Genomic DNA, 12,478 nt, shown 5'->3' on the forward strand with positions numbered 1-12,478 from the left:
GAGCCTCCATTTCTGTCTGTATTTGTAAAGTAAGAATAACAGTGATGATATGGGGCAAATTAAACAAGATAATGCACATCTAGTATTTAGCACAGTGCCTGCAACATACAAAGTTATCAATAAATGTTAGTGATTGTTAGTGATTATTAGTGTAGAGGAGGAGAAAGAACCATAAAGCACTTAATCATTTGCTTTTGTCATTAATCAGGTGGTTTATCATTGTTAATAGAACCTGTTTAGGGTTGAGGCTGAAAGGGTGAGAAGGATAGGGGTGGGACAGGAGTAGGATGATGGTTCTGACTATGATGGAGAAAAGACCTTTGGACATAATCTTTTAGTAAGCCTCATCTGGAAAACAGTTAAACATGTCTTTTGACTGCTAACCTTGGTTGTCTCCACAGAATGAGAACAGGATGAGTGGTAGTTAAGGTGGAAGGAAGACTTCTTGCTGTTTTATTTTAAAAAATAGGCATTAAGCCTTTTTTTTTTAAAGGATTACATTTAAAAAGTCTTTTATCATGGGGGGTGAGTGCCAAGAATGAGAAAATTAAGATCTAATGACAATAATGATAATCCCCTCCCCTTTTGTGCAGCCTGGGGAGGTTCTCATTCACACAGGGCAGATTTTGCATCAGGATGGGGACTACTGCAGGCTGACTTTGATTTCAAAGATCCGAGATAATATTTTAATATCAGTCATCCCTCCTCTAACACTAATTCTAAAATCTTCATGGATTTGGATTACTTGCTCTATGGATTGCCTTCAAGAGTTGACCATGGATTTTATTGACTAAATTATAGGTCTTTGTTTATACTCTGTGTATCTGCCCATGCTTTCCCAGTGTTTTAGGTCCTAGATAATTTTTGCTTAAATCATTTAAGACTCAGGACCTAATTTTCTAGAGTGCTTGGGGAGGGGAAGAGGGCACATAACTCCACTAACAACAACAACAACAAAAATGCCTAGGTAACTGTAAAATATCATTCATTTAAACCTTACAATAATGCTACACTATAGGTACCATCATTCCCATTTTACAGGCAAAGAAACTAAACCAAGTGAGGTTAAGTAACTAGCTCAAGGTCAGAGCCTGCCTGCATGGCTAATCATCTGGCATACTGCCTCTCTTTTGGCAATAAACTCAGAGGGGTTGGCTTTGAAGGTGGTAAAGTGTTTTTGGCCTTAGAACCAGAACCAAATCTTAAATCCTCTGCAACTTCAGGTTTAGGGACTCTAAAGACCAGGATGTAAATTTCTGCATTCACCCTGGGCAATTTACTTACTCTCTTGAGTCTCAGGTTCCTTATCTGCCCCAGGGAGGAGCTTTAGATTAAAAGACCTCTCCTCGAATTAGCTTGTGTGGGTGTGTGCTGGGGTAAGAGGTGGAGGGGCTGAGGTTTCTGGGCGGTGCCTGCTTTTCCCAGGTGTCTTGAGGAAACAGGGCGTCTCGAGGCTCTTTCTGTCCCAGCCAACTCCCTCTCAGGAGGTAAGGCCTCTGGGTGGTGGTGCTCAAGCTTGGCTGTTGCTCCTCTGCTTGGAAAAGGGCCGCCACTGGAGACAGCTCTGGCGACAGCCCGGCTGCCTGGAAGTCTAGGGTAGGTCTTTTTCACCCTAAGGGAGTTAGAGGTGAGCGTGCATACTCTCAGGAAGGCTTCTTGGAGGTCATGATTGTTGAGCCATACCGTGAAGATCTAGCAGGAGTTAGCAAGAGGTGGCAGGGGCGGGGGTAAGGATACCCCACCCTTCGAACAAAGAAAGCATGACGGGGCATACTGTGAACGAGGAAGAGCTGTGGAGAGGTCTGCAGAGGCGAAACACGCAGGGGCTTCGGGACGTGCTTTATTCTAAGAGCAGTGGGGAGGGGCTTGCTGGGTTTAAAGGAGTGTAATCAAGAGTGTTAGAAAGACTCTAGTCGCTTGGAAAGAATTGTCGGAGGGACCAGGAAGCTGTCGCAGCAAGCAGTCCAGCTGGAATATGACCAAAGACTGGGGAAAGAGGGGTTCGGGCATCTGAAGCTTTCCCAGTCCCGGCGACACTGTGCGCTGTCCCTCAGCTTTCTTTGCTTATGTGTAATGTCTCCATAAAGGGCTGGGTACCGACCAGATGCTGATTAAACGACACAGAGCAGAGCCCCCTCTTCTTTCGGGGACTCTCTAGACCAGATGCCTTAGAATTGGTAGTATTAGGCAGGAAGACTTCCCACTGCTGAAGATGGAGAACCGTTACCCCTCAAAAAACACAAAAACCTCGGCTGCTTTTGGCCTCAGCCTCCTCCGCCCATGACCTCATGCTTTAAGCTCCCATATAGCCTTCCCCCGCCCTGTCCACACCCAGAGCCCGAGTGGGGGTGGGGCGGGGGGGGACACAGTGTCGAAGGCATGGAGAGCGGGAGAAGCTGACTTATCCTGAGCGAGATTTGGGGGAAGGGCGCAACGATTCCCCCACACTGAAAAAAGAATGGTGTAACTTTCCCTCGTGCAAAAATACTCGCTGTCTTGAGGACCCTAGGCGAGATCGATACCTCGAACCCGGCGCGAGGTACTCTGTTTGGCTGAACTATCTTTGGCTTATGTTTCCTAGGACCAGAAAAGAAATGCTGGGTCACCGTCTAGGATCCCGGCACCTGGACTTAACCGCTGCAGTCCTTCGCGGGACCCGGTCTCGCTCTCGCCCCCTGCCCTGGGCCGACGAGGTTTGAACCCTTGGCTCGCCTTTCAGCTCGCGCCCTGCCCCCTGCTCGCAGCTGCTCTCGGTTTGGGTGCAGCGGTTTCCCCCGCAGAGGAGGAGGAGGAGACAGCGCGAGGGAGCGACTCGGGGCTCGGGTTTCCGCACCAATGCCGAGCAGCCCCGGGCGGCCCCCGGCGGCCGTCCCTCCTCCCCGGCACCACGTTCCACAGTCATGGCGCGCGAGGAGGGGCGAGCGCCGCGGCCGCACCCGCGCCCCCTCCCCTGCGATCCCTCCCCTCCGCTGCCGGCCCCGGCCCCTCTCCTAGGCAACCTCCCCCCCAGCCTGCTTCGCCGCGGAGTGGAGCCCCCTCCCCAGAGAGCTGCATTTCCAGCGCCGTCTGCAGCACCCCTCCCCGCCCCCATCGGGGCGGAGGGATGGAGCCGCGCGCCTCGAGAACCTCCAGCCCCCTTCCCCGGAGCCCCAGGCCCTCTCCCGGCCCCACCGAGGCCCGGGTGAGGTGGGGGAAGGCGCAGACCGTCAACACCCAGCCCGCCCAGACCTTGGCATCTATGCAAACCCTCACAAAAAATAAACAAAACCCCCTAACCCAGTCGTTAAGATTGCAACGCGCGTTACAATAACCGGGACGGCTACGCAGGAAGCAATCCTGCACAGGTCCGGGTCTAAGGCGGCAGCTTCCCGACCACGCTGCCTTCTCCCGGGCCTCGATTTTCCGGCCAAGCCGGAGAGTCCGCTTCACCCCGGGACTGACAGGTCCCGCGCGGGGCCGCAACTGGGCCCTTGTCCCATCCTTGTCCAGAGACTCGCATGCCTACAAAAGGTGCAACCTCACGTACACGCAGAGCGCACAAATAAAGTCAGCACTGCACCGCCGAGAAGGTTGCGAACAATGCGCCCGGCGGCCCGCGCCCGCCGGAGCACGGCGCCCCGGGGGACAGGGGACGCGGGCGGGGGCCGCGGCGGAGGACCCGCCGGCCGCGGCGCTGGACACCTTACTTCCTGCTTCCCCGCCCGCGGCCAGACCCAGCTCTGCGGAGGGATATCTCTCCCCTCCTCTGTCCCTCTCCCTGCCTCCCCCCGCCTCCCCCCTTTTTGCTTCTGCTCCCCCCCACCCCACCCCGCCTTTCTCCTTTTGCAAGAAAATAATTTGACAGTCGATTTGCTGACAGGGGAGGAATTTGCATCCTGGATTTTAAAAAAAGGCCGAGAGGAGCTTGGGAACGGTTGCTAGGGGTGGGTAATGGGTGAAAAAGGGGGGTGCTGGGGAGAAGATAAGGAGGGCTAAGGGAGGGGGCGAGGGTGGGGAGCAATGCAAAAGGTAAGGCCAGGTTACCGCGGTTCGGCCCCGAGTGGGCTGCTGCCGGGGGAGGGGCGAGAGATACATATGTATTTCTGTCTCCCCAGCACACCCCCTTCCCTCTAAGCGATGGCTGAGAGGCGGTGCATGCAGATGGGGAGTAAGTTTCCTGAAGGGGAGGGTGGATGCACGCGCGCAGCCCGGCGCTGCAAATTTCCACCGGGGAGGGAGAGTGGCTGGATGCGGAGAGTTTGGAGTTGCTTGCGGCGGAGGGCAGGAAGGAGAGCAGGGCCGGGAAAGGGGGCTGGCGGGCGCTATATCTGGGAATAAGTTTCCAGGATCAGAAGAGCCTGCACGCTTGCTTGCTAGTAAGTTTCTGGCCTGGGAGGGCGCGTGGGGAGGAGAAGAGGGAGGGGTGCATGTATATAGAAGGGGGAGGGGGGAGCAGATTTCCTGCGGGGAGGCTGAATGCATATGGAGAGTAGATTTCCTGGAGGGAGGGTGGAGGCGTAGACGGACCGAGTAAGTTTCTTGCTGGGGTGGTGGCGAAGGTGGTGGCTTGGTGCTTTGGAAACCCCGAGCTTCCCCCTGGGAGTGGGGGAGCACGCTGTTTGCTGGGGGGTGGGGGCGAGGGGCCAGGTTCCCTGCTGGGGAGAGGGGCTTGCATCTGGGGAGTATGTTTCCTGGCGGAGCGATATTTGTTTACAGGCTGAGGGCAGTACTGTAAGTGAGTAGCGCTGCGAGAAGGCGGCTGACATAAATTAATATTGAAATTACTCCATCAGCTCTGCTAGCCCCCCATCTCACCCCCCAAGCGGAGACTGGTCTTCCTGTCGGATTGCCCATGCACTTGTTGCAGAAACAGCCAAGGTAAGCAAGAGGCTTATTAAGTTTCATTTTTAAAAAAATTAGTTGGGGGATGCTCCGTGAGAAGACGGGGGTGGGGTGGGAAGGGAAGAGTGGAGGAACAGAGGACAAGTCTCTTGCCGCCCCTTTACTTTCAGTATGTAAGCAGGGCCTTCTCCCTGCTTCCCTTCCTCCCTGTTCCCTCTCTGGGCTGCACAGCATCCCAGCAAAGGGGGAGGGGTGAGGTGGGCGTTATAATTGGCAATCCTGGCTTAAAGGGTGAAGGTGGTGGGCTTGCAACGGAAGGTTGTGATGTTATAAAGCCTTCATTCTTCCAGCCAAGAAACCGCAGGACCCTGGGGATGTGCCTTTTGGGGTTTTTGACATGATGCATATGTGTATGTATGTGATCCTACGGGCTCTGTGGGGGCTGGGTACTCCCCAGAAGTTAGTGTGGCCACCCAGATGCTAGAAATGTGTAAAGGGGGGAACTTGCCCCTTCACTCCCCAACTTCAGTTTGGGAGACCGGGAAGTTACTGCTGGTGGTCTGAAGAAGCAGATATTACAAACAAAACCAAACCACCCATTCACCGGTGAAGGCAGAGAGCACCTGGCCGGCAGCCTCTGGCCAGCACTGGGCTGGATGGAGCATGTGCGCCTGCCATCCTTGGGTTAGAAGAAAACGCCTCTGGTTCCTCTGTGTGCCTTCTACCGGCTTGTTAGAACCAGCTTCGTGGAAACTCTTCCCCAGATGAGAGAGAGCTGCTTGGCAAGTGAACGTGTTGTAGAGGTTGCTAACCGTGTGGCCTGGGGCCGTCTTGTGAAGTGCGTGGAAGTCATGCTTAGGAATGACCGGTCCAGGCATGGCCCTAGAGTTCATTAAAACATGCCTTCCGAGAGAGAGCCCGTGTGGGTGCACCTCTCTGCAGGCCATGGAGACGAGCTTTAGAAAAGGAGTTTTAAGTTGTCTCCATTAGTCCCAATCTTCTGCATCATTCACCCTTTCAAGAAAGGAGTTTGGTGGTAGAAAATGTTGCTTTGATGACCTCTAGAAGGATAACAAGCAGGAGTACTCAGTCCTTAACTAGTTAACCAGCAGTCTTTGCCTTTCCTTGCCTCTGTTTTCTTGGCCCAAAGCCCACTGATTTCTGCAGAAGAGTTGTAGGTCTTCGCTGTCAGGTACCTTGATGGTGCTGGGAAATTAACTTTGCCAGGATAATTTTAGCACTAGGGGATACAGCCCGGAGATGTTCAGTAGGGTTAGATATTCAGTGGGGTTAACTGAAGTTGGTTTAGCCTTCCCCAATTCTTAAGACAGGCTCAGTTCTAGCAGGGGAAAAATGGGTTAAAAAAAAATCTCTCTGCACATTACTGATGGACAGTGTTTTTTTTTTTTTTTTTCCTTCCTTCCTGTCATTAGATTTCCAGATTGAGGGTTTGATATTTGGCAGTTGAGAGTTAGTTGGGAAATAAAATTATTGCTACTTATCAAATGTTCCTAACTAGGCATCAGTTAAACAAATTAGCTTTATTTTTATGTAGTGAAAATCTTGAGTCTAGTTAATGTATATGGTGGGAGGGTAAACAAAATCTTTATGTGTGTTTATTGCTGGGTGGAATTATTTACATGCCCAACCTCAAAGCCAAGACTACTCATTCAGTTTTCTTTCCTTATATTTATGAGATTTGTTTTATTGTCTTGCTTTAGCCATTAATCAAGTCACAGTCGCTTTTTTTCTCTTCTACTGAGAATGTTCTTGTGGTAATAAATGTTTGAAGGCCCATGAATCATAAGTCATTCTTTTTAAAATATTGTGGTGATTGTCAGGATTTGATTTATAGGAATTGATACCCAGAGTGACACACCTCTTTGGGCCCCGCCCTTTTAGGCATGTCCATTTTTGCCAATGGATTGTTAGAAGCCAGCTTGACATCTCAAAAAGAGTGTGTCCCTTATGCTTTATCAGCATTGAGAAGATTAATTTTGCAGGTTTCATGGTGAACATGGGTCTTTTCACAGCTTGGTAAGCAGGCTTCCACATAGCAGGCATGTGTTAATATCACATAGCGTTTATGTGAGCTTGCTGTGAAAACAGTTGTTCTGTGAATTGTGTAGAAAGTACTCAGTTTTGCCTCCTTTAACCCGCTTGGGCTTGTGGTTTTTGTTGAGTTAGAAGCTTAAATTGGAAAGAAGAGTCTGAGTGTAGTGTTCTTTGCTGCTTATGTAATAAAATGTGTGGTCACAAAAACAAAGCTTATTTATAATTTCCTTTTCCTTCTCTCTTGATGGATGGATTGGTCATAATAATCAGAGCATTGGTTTGGGGGAAAGTATAATGATTCTCCATAAAGTTGATTAGGAAGGAAGTGTTAAAATTGTTTTGCATTCGGTAGTTGGCCCAGGTTTACAGTATTTATAAAGTGACAAAAGAACTTTTAAGACAGTTTGATGCTCAAGGCAGGGGGAAACTGTCACCAGAAAGAAAAATGGGGAGGGTACCAATTTCTATCCATTTCTGGGCTTCAGATTTTTTGTCTTAAAAATGCATGGTTGGATCCGTGAGCTCCCTTCTGGCTCTGAAGTTCTGTCTTGTGGAGAGAGGTCCCGGAGGTCTCCAGTGTCTTCCTGGGCCAACGGCCAAATTGCTTCATGGACTTGGGTGAGTTGATTAACTTCTGTTTTTGTCTTCTCATGGAGAAAGTGGATTTGTACCTTAGCATTCCAAATAGGCACTTGAGCGGCCTGAGAATCTTGACTATCCTATTCAAGCAGTTACTTATGAAAGTCTGTTCCTGTCTTGAACAAAAAAATTCCCAATTATGCATGCTAATAGAGAGGGGGCATGTAATCCTGGCATCAAAAATAATTTCAGTTCATCTTAGAAGTTTCCCCTCCAGCCAGCTGGCTCACTGGTCTAATGCTTAGTCAAGTCTAAGGTTAATTGAGCTGTTATTCCCAGGCAGCAGGTAGCTTTGGGGAGGAAAGAAGGACCCAAAAGGCCAGTGTGGCCTTGGCCACCTTTTGTGGAGAGTTCACATGTGGGTAATTGGGATTTGGTTGAATAGTTGTGATAGTGTTTGATAATGATATTGTATTTGTCACTTTCAGGAGACTGTATATTTAACAATGGGCATTTTGGGGAAAAGTTCTATTTTTATTAACTTTGAACACTGATACGAAAAGTAAGGATTCAGATGATTGGCCCAGACCCCAGGCTGCTCCAAGGACAGTTGAATTCAGCTCATTTTTCTTCTGACCTCATGAAACCTGTGACTGAGAGGGCAGAGAAGATTGGAATCTGCTAGGATCTTGTGGATTAACCATATCTCTGGATTTTGACCTAGGAGGGAAACCAATGAAATAAAGGAGAATCTAAAACATAGTTGATTTCTTTTACGAGGAGAGGGAGATGATAGCAGCTTGGATTGCAATTACTGGCATGCTTTTTGATGAGGGTGTTGTGGCATTTTTAATGAATAAAATAATCTTCAGAGCATTAGTTACCCCACAGCTCTCAGTAAATCATTTCTTCTGGGTTAAAGAAAATGCACAACAAAAGGCCTTGCTGGTATTATCTAGGAATTTTAAATTCTCAGAGTAGCTGCTTATAGTAACTTGGGTTTATGGAAGAAATGGATAGTTTTTTTTTTCCCCTTGTGGAGGACAGTAAGCTAGGAATGAGATGGGATATATTGAGCTATTTGGGCCTTTGGTTTATCAACATTAAGTTTTTTTTTTTTTTAATAATGGAGGAAGAGAAAAAAGAATCTGTGTGCTTAAATGGCAGTGATAATTCTGGGCCCACAGAATGAGGTAATAGTTCTTTTCATGCCATAAGAAACCGTGGTTTATTCATTATACATTCAGCAGGTACTTATTGAGCACCTACTATTTGCTAGGCACTATATTAAGGGTCTGGGAATCTGTTGATAACTGAGATACAGTCATCTCTCTACCCACTTCCACACTTCAGAGTCCAGGGGCAAGCATGTAAAGAAATATATATTGCAATTTGTGATAAGTGCTCTGGTGAAGACCACAAGGAACAATGACCTCAACAGAGTAGCCTGCAAAGCCTTCTTTTAGGAGTGGGGTTGGGAGAAGACCCATGGAGCTAGGCAGAGGAGGGCCTGTTCAGAATGACTTTGGCTTTTATAGGGGGCATGGGGTGGGGCTAAAAGAGGCATAAAGACAAGGTGGTGGGAGAGAGGGCAGCATGAGATGATCATGCAGCCCTCTGTGGGCCTTGAAAAGGTTTGGATTTCTTTTATAGCATAGTGAGAAGCTATTGAAAGTTCATAGTGGAAGTGACCACCCTAACTTATGTTTAAAGGAGATTGCATTGATGGGGAAGGGAGGGGAGAGTGGCAGGTGTGGAATTGGGGGGGTGTAGTAAAGATGCAGTTGGAACAGGTGAAGAGGAGGTGAAGCAGGTACATGGAGAGGAGCAGGTAGGTGTGAGATGTACATTAGAGGCAGAATGGACAGGCTTGACATTGAATTTGGGGGTATGGGGAGAAAGAATGTAGGGTAAATGACATTTCTGGCTTGAGCATTTGGGTAGATGGTGGTTCTCTTGCTGAAATGGGGAAGACTGGGAGAGCAAACACAAGCAAGATTTTTATTTTATTTTTTTCTTTTTGGTACCAGGGATTGAGCCCAGGGCACTTAACCACTGAGCCACATCCTCAGCCTTTTTAAATTTTTTTATTTTGAGACAGGGTCTTGCTAAATTGCTTAGGGCCTCACTAAGTTTCTGAGGCTGGCTTTGAACTTGAGATCCTCCTGCCTCAGCTGATATTTCCATTTGGGTACCACTAAGTTTGAGATGGCTCTTAGACTTGAAGTGGAGATGTTCACCAAGTACACAGTCTGATGTAGTACCCAGTGTCAAAAAAGCCCAACCGCCAGGCAAGAGATAAAAGTTCAGGAGCCATCATCAAAGAGATGGAATCTAAATCTAGTGGATGAGATGCCTATATATAGAGAAGTGGAGGTTTGAATAGAGAGAGTGGAGACACACACACACACACACAAAGTGTTAAGTGGTTCATGAAGTTGATAAGGCCACAAAAGAAACCACTGGACTTGTCAAGTGGAGTCCATTGGTGATCTTGGGAAAAACAGGTTTGGTAGAGTGAAGGATTGAGCAGTACAGAGATTGGAGAAGGTTGGGTGGGAATGTGAGGGGAGGAACTTCCAATAGCATGTGTAGTCAACTTGTTGGCAAAGATTGACCATGTGTGGCAGGGAGAGCAGAGAATGGATTGGGGGCTGGAAGGACATGTATATAAAAGAAAGGACTTGTTTTCTTTTCTTTCTTTCTTTCTTTCGGGAGTGGTATGTCTATGTGCTGATGGGAAAAATGGTGGAGAGGTAGTGATTGATCAAGAGAAACGGGTTGGGTCAGTTAAAAAAAGCCTGAGGGGAAGAGCTGGCCTTTACTGGGGGAGGGACGCTGCCTCCATCCTCATGGGAGGGAACAGCCTAGAAGAGGGAGGATGCAGGTGAGTGGGCAGGCATGGGAGTTCTTGGAGGCCTGCAGTGCTCTGCCTCTCCAGGCTGAGGCTGCAGCGTCTTTGGGAAGTGGTTTGGACTCTGGGCTTGGCATCAACCTGAGAAGACAAGGGTTAAGACTGCATCAGAAATTGTACTGCGTTTTTCTGTACATTTGACTGCATTACTGAGCTGCACAGAGGAAAGAGCAGATTCTTTTGCTTGGGGGAAAAAGAGTCTTCAGTTAAAGTAGTTTGGACCTTAACATTAGATTTATTTGCAAACTATGATTGGAAAAAGACTTCTGTGATTTTTTTCAGCCCTGTTCAAAAGTTGGTAGGCACTGTGTTATATGCTTTGAGCAAGAAGCTTGGAGAAAAAAAAAAAAAAAGGAAAAGAGCCTCCTCTCCTTCAGGCTACCTTTCACAAAAACATCCCCAGCTGTGTCAGCCTTAGTGACCTCCAACCATGGAGTCTGCCTGAGAGGTCGGAAGATCTAGGTTGAGGTCCAGCTCTGCTCTAAGGCTCTAGACAAGTCAGTCTCTGAACCTGTCTTGCGTCTATAACAAGAGGGTGATATCATCTGTCACCTCCCCTCTTAGAGTTGTATGAGGTGGAATCAGATAATATACAGATAGTGCTATGTAAACTGTAAGAAGTGTTGTACACAGCAGCAGCGAGTTGACTTGATCTTCAACCCATCTCCTTTTCAGATATAAAATCTGACAATCATTGAAACACTTCCCTTAACTTCCCAAAGCATCTCCTAACATCCTGTTTACTGTATCCCCTCCCACTGCTGTTCCCTCCTTGTGGCCACTTTCTGTTTGAGGTTTTCAAGTTCTCTGAGATCAGGTTAGTGAACCTGCTCGTACTGTCAGAAGGCTGCCATCAGAAATGCTAGCCGAGAAATGGCTAGTCAAGATAGGCTCAAGCCCAAACCAGGCGTGGTGGCGAACGCCTGTAATCCCAGGGGCTCAGGAGGCTGAGGCAAGAGGATCAATAGTTCAAAGCCAGCCTCAGCAAAGATGAGAAACTAAGCAACTCAGTGAGACTCTGTCTCTAAATAAAATCAAAAAGGGCTGGGGAGGTGGCTCAGTGGTTGAGTGACCCTGGGTTCAATCCCTGGTACAAAAAAAAAAAAAGGCTCAAACCTAGATTCTATGTGCAGAATTTTTGAGACTGTCCACCTAAAGAACCAAGAAAAGTTGGTTTGCTATCCCCCCTGAAGAACTGTGTGAACTAGGTTTAGGGGAATCTTTAACCCACCCAAGAAACCCTGCTGTAATCCCCTGATCTTAGCAGTCTATATCCACATTCAGCATTGGTTTTGCAAATGAGGATTGTGTTATAAAGCTGAGTCTCCATAAAAGCAGTCAGTAGCCCTGTGGATGCTGGAAAATAATTTCTAATTTTGAAAAATATCCAGTGCTTTTCATTAATCAGACTCCTGTCTTCTGTGTAAAAGGGTGAGGCTTGATTTATTTCTTTTAACATTATTTCCAGAGTGAAAAAAATTTTTTTTAACCATATACAAAAGCAGATAGATTCGTATCATGAACTTCTCTGTACTCATTACCTAGATTCAGAGTTGGTGAGATTTTGCCACACCCATGAATAAGACTTCTTCCTGTATTTGTGTAATAAATACATGTTGTCAGTTTTGAAACAGCAGTGGAATCGATATCAGTTTGATTTCACAGAGAGGGAAAATAATCAAAGAAAAATCTAAGAGAGAGAGGGAGAAAATGGATGCCACGCTGATATGACTAGCGTTCACCTAGTATGTGTAGTTCTGAAGGCTCTTTGGCATGCTTTATTTATGTCTTCCAATAGCCGTAGAAAATATACGGAGTCTCATTTTACAGCTGAGGAAACCCAGGCACAAGATGTAGAATTGAAAAAATAAATAAAAACCTTGCTTTAATGCCAGAATTTGCATGGTGTCCAAATTTTGTTCACTCTTTTTTTTTTTTAAATTGTTTTGGGACTTTTTTTTAAGATGTGGACAGAACTTTATTTTATTCATTTATATGTGGTGCTGAGAATCGAACCCAGTGCCTCACGCATGCTAGCAAGCACTCTACCACTGAGCTACAACCTCAGACCCAAATTATTATTGATTTTATGAGTATCATCATACCCTA

The 12,478-nt window shown here is 47.4% G+C and overlaps 1 protein-coding gene across 11 annotated transcripts in view; it reads left to right on the plus strand.

Annotated features, from left to right (window-relative positions):
• Positions 1–3,807: 3,807 nt before the first annotated feature.
• The window catches only part of Trerf1 (transcriptional regulating factor 1), a 211,458-nt gene continuing 202,787 nt past the window's right edge, over positions 3,808–12,478 (plus strand). For 4 of the 11 annotated variants that reach the window (XM_046450595.2, XM_046450604.2, XM_046450605.2 and 1 more), the window contains exons 1-2: positions 4,194–4,355; positions 4,773–4,857. The gene's annotated coding sequence lies outside the window, so the exon portion shown is untranslated. Of the gene's footprint in view, positions 3,924–4,090; positions 4,148–4,192; positions 4,356–4,772; positions 4,858–7,361; positions 7,495–12,478 lie in introns of those variants that run through there. The other 7 variants (XM_058581382.1, XM_058581381.1, XM_058581387.1 and 4 more) reach the window with 5 other exon arrangements.

The sequence above is a fragment of the Marmota monax genome, unplaced genomic scaffold (assembly GCF_021218885.2).
Source record: "Marmota monax isolate L192 unplaced genomic scaffold, Marmota_monax_Labrador192_F-V1.1 WCK01_AAM20220418_F8-fsc00127, whole genome shotgun sequence".
Classification (NCBI taxonomy): Eukaryota; Metazoa; Chordata; class Mammalia; order Rodentia; family Sciuridae; genus Marmota; species Marmota monax.